We start from the raw sequence: 9,205 nt of genomic DNA, 5'->3' as shown, positions 1-9,205 counted from the left end.
TAGATATTATCACATTGAATCCTCACAAAAGTCTCATCTTGTTGATACTATTATCGTCAAACCCATTACACAGATGAGGAAACAGACAGGTCCAAGGTCAAGGTCAAGCAGCTTGAAACTGATAATAGCCAAAATCGGAACCCACAGGCAATCTGACTTCACAGTCTAAGCTCTTGAACATTACAATTCTTTTTCTTAAAAAATTACTTAAAGCAAAAGAGTAGAAAACAAACCCGTATGTCCATTAATAGGGGACTGGGTAAAGAATTACATATTCCCCAAACAATGAAATACAGAGGTGAAAAAGTATGAAGAAGCTACCACTTAGGTAAAAGTCAGACGCAGAATGTATATAATGTGCTGCCTTTATGTGTAGACTAAATCTCTTTTTTCAAATTGATTTTTGAAAGATCTTATGTACTGGGAATTTAGCCTTTGGTTGTTATAATTTTCTTCCCAGTTTATCATTTGATTTTTGATATGGTTATAGTATAATTTGCCATGAAAAGTTATTTTTATTTTATGTACTTGAGTTAATCTTTCCTTTTACAGCTTTTGGATTTTGAGTCACCACAAGAAAGACCTTCCTCACTTCAAGGATACAAAGAAATTCTCCCAATATTTTCTTGGTGTTTTTAAGGTTTCTTTTTCAATATGGGACTTTTAATGTATTTTAAGTTTATCATGATATACAGGTGAGGTATGAACAAGCTATTTTCACAACACCCATTTTTTTTTAAATTAATTAATTTATTTATCTGTGGCTGTGTAGGGCCTTCATTGTTGCGCGTGGACTTTCTCTAGTTGCGGCGAGCAGGGGCTACTCTTCGTTGTGGTGCACGGGCTTCTCATTGCAGTGGCTTCTCTTGTTGCGGAGCACGGGCTCTAGAGCGCAGGCTCAGTAGTTGTGGTGCACGGGCTTAGTTGCTCCGTGGCATGTGGGATCTTCCCGGACCAGGGCTCGAACCCGTGTCCCCTGCATTGGCAGGCAGATTCTTAACCACTGCACCACCAGGGAAGTCCATTATTAAATTGCCTTCTTTGCCCCACTGGTGTGAGATGCCCTGTTTATCATAAACTGACTTCTCTTATGTATTTTGGATTATTTGTGGATTTATTCTGTTCCTTTGGGGACAATGTTTTCGATTTACAGGGCAGCCAGAAGCCATTGCCTTTGTACTCAAATATTATTATTTCAGTCCTGGAGATAAATTTATGGCCTATTTAATGTACCATATTACTGCCAGCATTCCTCATGGTCCTCGGAAAGTTACAGAACTAACAAACAGTGGGTTTACAGTGATGGCTTCAGAAGCAAACAGATCTAGGGAAACACTTGCCCTGTTGATAAAGATATTGTACCATTCCCCCAATGAGATTTTCTAATTCATATCATTCTGTCCACTCAACTCTACAGGTACCTTTGGAAAATAGCAGCCACGAGGATTGGGATTAGATTCACATTGTCTGTGGCCCAGAAGAAAAAACACCACCTCCATCCATTCGCATGTCCTTGGCATTGTGTGAAAGTGCAGGATCAAAATCAAACATTTCAACTTTCCAGACTCTTAATTTGGTGTGTGTGTCTGCTGTTGGCTTCCAGGATCTGCCCATATTCCCCCAAAACCACAACAAAATGGCAGCTTGACTCAAGAATATGGCGAGAATGCCACAGGGGCTACTTTACCTAAAATCACTTTTCATATCACAAAGCTCCTGCATGGGCCACTCTGTGACCCAAAGTCCCTTTAATCCCCTAGAAAGCCTGTTTGAATGGGATAGACTTTCTGACAGTTTTTGAACTTTGCAGACTCCATATCATACCCCAAGTCTAAAGTTACCCACGAACAGTGGGATAAGGCAGTGGGAGAGCTGGGCCACAAGACCTGCATGTGATGGAGGCAATGTTCTTGGTTCAACCCTTGCCCCATGTTAAGCGCCAATAACCCTGAATGAATGTGTGTGCAATCTTTAGGCCTGAACAGCTGGGAGGAAGGGGGTCAGTCACAAATTTAGGAGGTGTAAAATGCTGTGGGAAGAAAAACAAACCAAGATGGCAAAAACAGGTGCCAAAGGGCATTTGTTCACAATTCCATCACAATTTCATTACTTTGTATGTGATAAGCAGCTAGGCTGCATTAAGGAAAATTTCATGCTTCTTTGACCCTTTGATGTCCTGAAGAGAGAAAGAAATAACACCTGTTGCTGAAAGATTTTCCAAGAGAGTAGTAGGCTTTTTTCACCAGCAATCTCAAGTGCTTGACTATCCAGCACTGTGTATGAATTTAAAGATGTGTCTTTTAGATGGGTCTCTTCAAGCACTAGCTGAACAGTACAACTGTCCCTTTATTATAATTTTCCAATAGTCTGAGGATTATTTATTCTTAAGCCTGAACTTTTTATTAGAAAGACTTTAGAAAGTTGAAGCTTACATCACAAGAGCACTGATTGGTCTGTCATAGTCCAAAGCATATCTCACAGGCCCCTGATGATTCATGCATTGTAAGTAGGAGACCCAAAGCGCAACACTTCTAGAGCACAGCCACACAGCTCTATTCCCAAAGAGCTTTGCCAGCACAGCCTGCAAGTAAACACTGGGTTGCAATATAGCCACTAGTGATTGGCTCTCTGGCTCCACTCACCCTTGCTGGGGGAGCTGCACATGCTTCAATTTTCCCTCAAATTGTTCCAGGAGGCATCTCATGTGTCCCTTGACCTGGTCTTCCTGGCTACCCTTCAGCACTCAGCCTTTTCTTCATTCCCCACTCAGCTGCTAATTAATGCCTGTAGAAGGTACCACCATGGCTGCAGAGGCCCTCATGGTCACATCTGTGTCCAGATTGCAAACCAATGAGCTCCACACTGAGAGGTCGTCTCTTGGTGCTGACACCCAAGTTCCTGACATTTCATGCCCTCAGGATCACGGCTTGATTAATTTTTGACCTGGTCTTTCATTATAGCCTTTACGTTCAGACTCAAAGTGGAAATAGGACTTGAGGGCCATCTAAATGAGTGATAGACATCCTACTTTTCCCTTGAAACTTTTGCCCTTAGAAGAGGTTCTAAGAACTTTCTTCCATCTCAGAAGCCTTCTCAGTCCTTCATGCCAAGAGAACCCTGGCCAGCCTGCGTCCAGTCCTTTAGGTAAGTCTGAGTCCCAGGACAAACTTACGTAGGCCTTCTGCTTTGAGATTAAAAGCAACACCGACATAAAACAACTTTGGAAATGTTATTCTTTCTTGAAACTGGCATTCTGAATATATAATCCTATGGGTGTAGAACAATAGTTTTATTTCCTTCCAAATCATTGGAGGGGAGCAAGAATTGGTAATTCAAAGGAAATGGTCTGCAACCATGACTGTCACTTCACAGAAATAGGCCCACTAATTGATATGCAGCATTAATGATGTGTTACATTTCCCGTGCGCAGCCCAGGTTTCTAGAAGTTATTCTCTTCAAGTATCAGATATTCACTTGGCCTCCCAGATCCATGAACCAGTCAACCTCATATGTTCAGACCTCATGGGCCATGGGTTTTCTGGTCCTGGACATTTGTCCTAACTATGATTCATGATCCAGTCCTGTTTTCAAGCTTAACTTTCCACCCAGTGGCATTCACCTCACTACTCAGAAGCAAGGTGGAATAGTGATTAAGAGCAACTTGGAATTCTTGGCTTAACCGAGTCTTAAATGTATGACCTTGCACAGAGTACGTGCCTTGTCCCTGTAACTGAGTCTCTGCAGCTATAGAATGGGGAGAATAATAATAACAATAATAATACTTACCTCATGGAGATTTTTCAAGGATTACACAAGGCAAAATATGTAAAGCACTTCAAATGCCAAGCACTCACTAAATGTTAGTTAGGATTCTTCTTCTTCAGGAAAACGTATGCCATAGTTATCAATTAAGAGCAGTCTTGCGAATCAACTCTGAAGTACACAGTTAGAGAATGTGATGTAAAAATACCTAGTGATTTTTTAATAGTTTGCGAACTGCTTCATGGTAAACTTATCTCCATGGCAACTCAACAGAAATAAATTAAATGACTCCATAAGTTAAAGGCTGTATCATTGTACCCTTCACGCACCAGCATGACAGAGTGGCTCTAAGTACCAGCTGCAGATGAAATGAAGGAGAACAGAATCACTCATTTCTTTACTATTTATTATTTGATGCTATTCTATCCACATAAGAAATCCCCCCAAGTAATCTGTAAGCTCAGCAATAATTCAAGAAATAGAAATGGCTCTGCAAAAGAATGTGTGGACATCATCTAGAAAACCTAGCTCCTAACAGGTGAAAAGTCTCAAAAGGAAAACAAATGATTTAGGCTAATAGGAAAATAACTCCTAAAGGAAGGCACACAGGAAGAGCCAGGGCCCAGACCTCTGCTGGGCCTTGCGTCCATCAGGGCTGTGCTTGCCGGTGGTTCACAGGTGCCCGAGAAGTGCTCTGATCTTTACAGCCCCCAGCGCAACAAAGGGGTCCTGCTGAAGTGAGGGGAATTCATCTCAGCTCCATTTCTGAGCTATGCTCTCAGTTACATGAGTCCCAGATAATTGTCTGTGACTCCAAGGTTTTGCAGAGATTTGGAAAGTCCCGTCTTTGAGATGCCCTTTCTGATCACTTGGGCAATGTTATTTGACCAAGCTTCTAATCCAGCCTCCCTCTTGACCTGGGACACATTCTCTTCCAGGAGGTTCTTATGGACGCTCCTTAAGTCAATTACACATGCCTGAAAGCATCTGATTCAAGAATGAGCACAGCTGGGGCTCAAGATGGCCCCAGCCCCAGAACGATTTTGTCAGTGATCAGGGTTACAGAGTCAGTGGGTTATAGAACTATTACCGAGAATCTTATCCCAATGTCCTTTCTCAGTGTCTTCCCTCACTGCATACTGCCTCACTCTGTGAAATAGCACAAGGCAAGTACAAGGAGGAACAGTAGGCAGGAAGGAACAAGGTCTCACTACAGCTAATAAAGGAGTATCTTTCCCCTCAATTACCCTTCAGCAGAGGGGATTAATTAGTGAATTCCTTAAAAGCTGTTTTCTATGTACCAACTTCAGACAAGTGTAGCTTTGGTGGGAGGTATGATGCTATTGTAATAGGAACCCAGACCTGGTGTCTAATCTTCGGTATATTACTAACTACATGATTGTATGTATCACTTAAACCTTCCTCTGCCTCCTCAGAGGTAACTCTATCCTAATTCTACCTCATATAAATTCTAGGTAAAATGTAAGTAACTGTCTCCTATGAAAATATGGACACCCAGAGGATGGATGAGCTTCTCTACAATATTTCTGGGATTTAGGACAGGAGTATGAAAATTATCTTGATTTCCCTCTCCCAAAAAGTGATTTTGCTTTTCCTACTTTGCCCTCCCTGGTAACCTGTATTGGACAGGAGTTTCCCATGCTTGGGATGTTGGCTGGCCATGACTATGACATCTATCAGAAATCTCCTTGCTTCTGATGCCTGCTGAGACAATCAGCTATAGGCATTCATGCTCTATACTACAAAGCCCTGCCATAGATGACTGGACAAAGAATGGCTCCTGACCCAAGGCTAACTTCTGAAGTGGTCTGTCCTGAAATCTCCACCCAATAGTAATGCCCTAAACTGTATGCTGATTGGATGAATCAATCAAATCCTCTCTCCTGGACTGAACACAAAGAGACCAAGGAATGGAAACAAATCCCAGAAATGTGTTATGCACATAGACACATGCATGTCCACATACAAATCTAGACACATCATATTCAAACTGCTGTAAAGCAAAGATAAAGAAAATCCTGAAGGAAGTTAGCATTTTTTTAAAAGGATGCAATGTATATAAAGAAACAACAAAAAAAAGAATTACATCAGGCTTCTCATCCCACAACATGCAAGACTGACAACAGTGACATTTTAAAAAATTATTAAGACTTTATGTTTGTTAGTAGTTTTAGATTTACAGAAGTGAGAGATAGTACGTAGAGTTCCATATACCCAGCCCCTCCCCAGCCTTACCCTCCAACTCTGCACACAGTTTTCCCTATTATTAACATCTTACATTAGTGTTGTAATTTGTTACAATTGCTTATTGTAATATAATAATTAGTGTAGTTAAAATAATTATGTAATGTACAATTATAACAATGTAAACGATGGACTACATTAACTATAGTTCATGGTTTATACTAAGGTTTACTCTTAATTGTTGTTCTGTGGGTTTTGACACATGCCTAATGACATGTATCACCATTTGATTTATAAAAAATAGTTTCCCTACCCTAAAATCCCCTCTACTTCACCTATTTATCCCTCCTTTCCCTCCTCCCAAACTCCTGGCAACCACTGATCTTTCAACAGTCACAGAGTAGCATATTTAAAATACTGGGTGAAAAACAGCATAGTCAACCCAGAAATCTATGCACAGTGAAAATATTGTTCAAAAATTAAGGTGAAATAAAGACTTTTGTAGACAACTCAATGACAGTAGATGTGTACCACAACAATGTTAATTAAAAATTTTCAGGCAGGAGTATTATTACCAAATGGAAACTTGGATTTGCACAAAGAAATGAAAAGTATCGTAAATGGTAAAAATGAACATAAATATACTTTTTCTTCTTTTTAATTAAGAGATATTTGACTAACATAAAATAATTAACAGATTACTGTAGGGCTTATAATATAGCTAAAAACAAAATGTACAACAACAGTGAAGGCAGGAGGAATTGAAAATATACTGTTGTATAATTTTTACACCACACATAAAGCAGTTTAATATTATTTTAAGGCAGCTACAGCTATGATAAGTTACAGTTATACATTTTAAACCTATAGAAACCATTAATATTTTTAAGAGATAAAGCTAAAAGCCACAAGAGAATATAAAATGGATTCTTAAAAAATAATGCAAAAGAAGAGGAAAGAGGGAATAAAGAACAAATGTGAAAAAATAAAAACAACCAGCAAGATGATAAATTCAACCATTTAATAATTAAAGCAAATAAAAATGGTTTAAATACTCAAGTTAAAAGGCAAAGATAAAATACATAAAAAACCAACAATAACAACAAAAACAGTCAACTATGTCTTATCAACAAGAAAGTTTCTAACACAGGGGTCAACAAGGATTAAGGATTTAGCTCATAGGCTAAATCTAGCCTGAAGTATTTTTTAAAGGCCTTTATTAATATTAGACAAAGTAGACATCAGAACAAAAGATATTAGCAGGGAAAAAGAGGAACATTAAGCAATGATAAATGGGTCAAATCATTATATAGACATAAAAATCTTAAATATGTATGAACAAAGCCTCAAAAACATGAAGCCAAACCTGAGAGAACCAAAAGGAAACATAGAATCACAACTGCAATCAGAGACTTCAATACCAACAACTCCTCTTTCAGTAACTGAAAGATAAAGCAGGGAAAAAGAGGTAAAGATATAGGCCTGAACACTACAACCAAACAACTTGACCTAACCAACAATCATTGAACACTCCACCCAATTACAACAGAATATACATTCTTTTCAAGTGCATACGAAAGATTCACCAAGATAGATCATATTCTGGGCCACAAAACAAACCTCAACAAAGTTAAAAGAATGGCAAGTATATAAAGTATGTTCTCTAACCAAAACAGAAATAAACTAGAAATCAATAGCAGATATATGGAAAAATCCCAAAATGTTTAGAAATTAAACACACTTCTAAATAACCCATGGGTCAAAGAAGGAGTCAAATAGAAATGAAATATCTTTTTAATTGCATGAAAAAAATAAAAAACAAATCCAAATTTATGGGATGCAACTAAATCATACTTAGAGGGAAATTTATAGTATTAAATGAACATATTATGAAACGAAGTTTTCAAATTAATAATCTAAGCTTCCACCTTAAAGAACTAGAAAAAGAACAGCAAATTCAACCTAAATCAAGCAGAAGAACAGAAATAGTAAAGGGCAGAAATAAAACTAAAAGCAGAAAGTCAATGAAACCAAAAGCAGTTCTTTGCAAAGATTAATGAAATTAATTTAACTCTCTAGCCAATCTGATGAAAGAGAGAGGAGGTAGAGCAGGAAGAGGATGGAGAGAAGGAAAAGATACAAATTACCAATATCATAAATAAAAAAGAGACCCCACAGATCTTACAATACATTAAAAGATCAGAGGGGAATACTACGAGAAACTTTAAGCCAATGAACTTGTTAACATAAGTCTGTGGTTCCCAACCAAGAGCAGACACTTGGCAAAAATGTGTGAAGACACAAGTGGGGGACTTGCTCTTGGCATCTAGTGAGTAGAGGCCTGGGATGCTGCTAAACATCCCATCATGCACAGGACACCCTCCCACAACAAAGAATCATCCTGCCCAAACATCACTTTGGTTGAGAAACCCTGACTTAAATGAAATGGACAAATTCCTTGAAAGACATCAACCACCAAAATTTTCCCAAGAGGAAACAAATAACCTGAATAATTCTTCTATGAAAGACACTGAATTCTTAGTTTAATATTTTCCACCAAAAAAAAAAAAAAAAAAAAAAAACCCACAAAACTCTAGGCCCTTCTGGCCTCACAGGTGAACTCTAACAATTAGGAAGAAATAATACCAATTTTATACACGTTCTTTCAGAATATAGAAGAAGAGAGAATACCTCCCAACTCATTTTATGAAACCATTACCCAGTTACCAAAACCAGACATTACAAGAAAACTAATGACTAATACCATTCATGATCACAGGCATAAAAAAAAATGTAATAATAGTGGTTCAAATCCAACAATTTATAAAAAGGATAATAAATTATGAGCAATTGGGATTAATCTCAGGAAGACAAGGAGTATTCAACATTGGAAAATCATCAATGCAATTCGCCATATCAACAGACTAAAAAAGAATAACCATATGATCACTGAAAATGATGCAGACAAAGCATTTGAAAACCTTCAACATCCATTTGTGATCAAAACTGTTAGCAAATAGGAATAAAAGGAATCTCCTGAGTCTGATTAAGGGTATTTACAAAAAGCCTACAGCTCACCGCCAAACTTAATGGTGAGAGAACAAGGCAGGGATATCCACTCTCATCATTCCTATTCAGCGTTATACTGGAGTTCTTAGTCAGTGAAGTAAAGCAGCAATGAGGGGGTGAGGGAGGGAGATGGGGAAAGGGGGCATACACATTGGAAAAGAAGATTTAA

Source organism: Balaenoptera borealis, assembly GCF_965194805.1.
Source record: "Balaenoptera borealis genome assembly, chromosome: 7".
In the NCBI taxonomy this organism is placed as follows: domain Eukaryota; kingdom Metazoa; phylum Chordata; class Mammalia; order Artiodactyla; family Balaenopteridae; genus Balaenoptera; species Balaenoptera borealis.
This window is presented reverse-complemented; position numbering follows the sequence as displayed.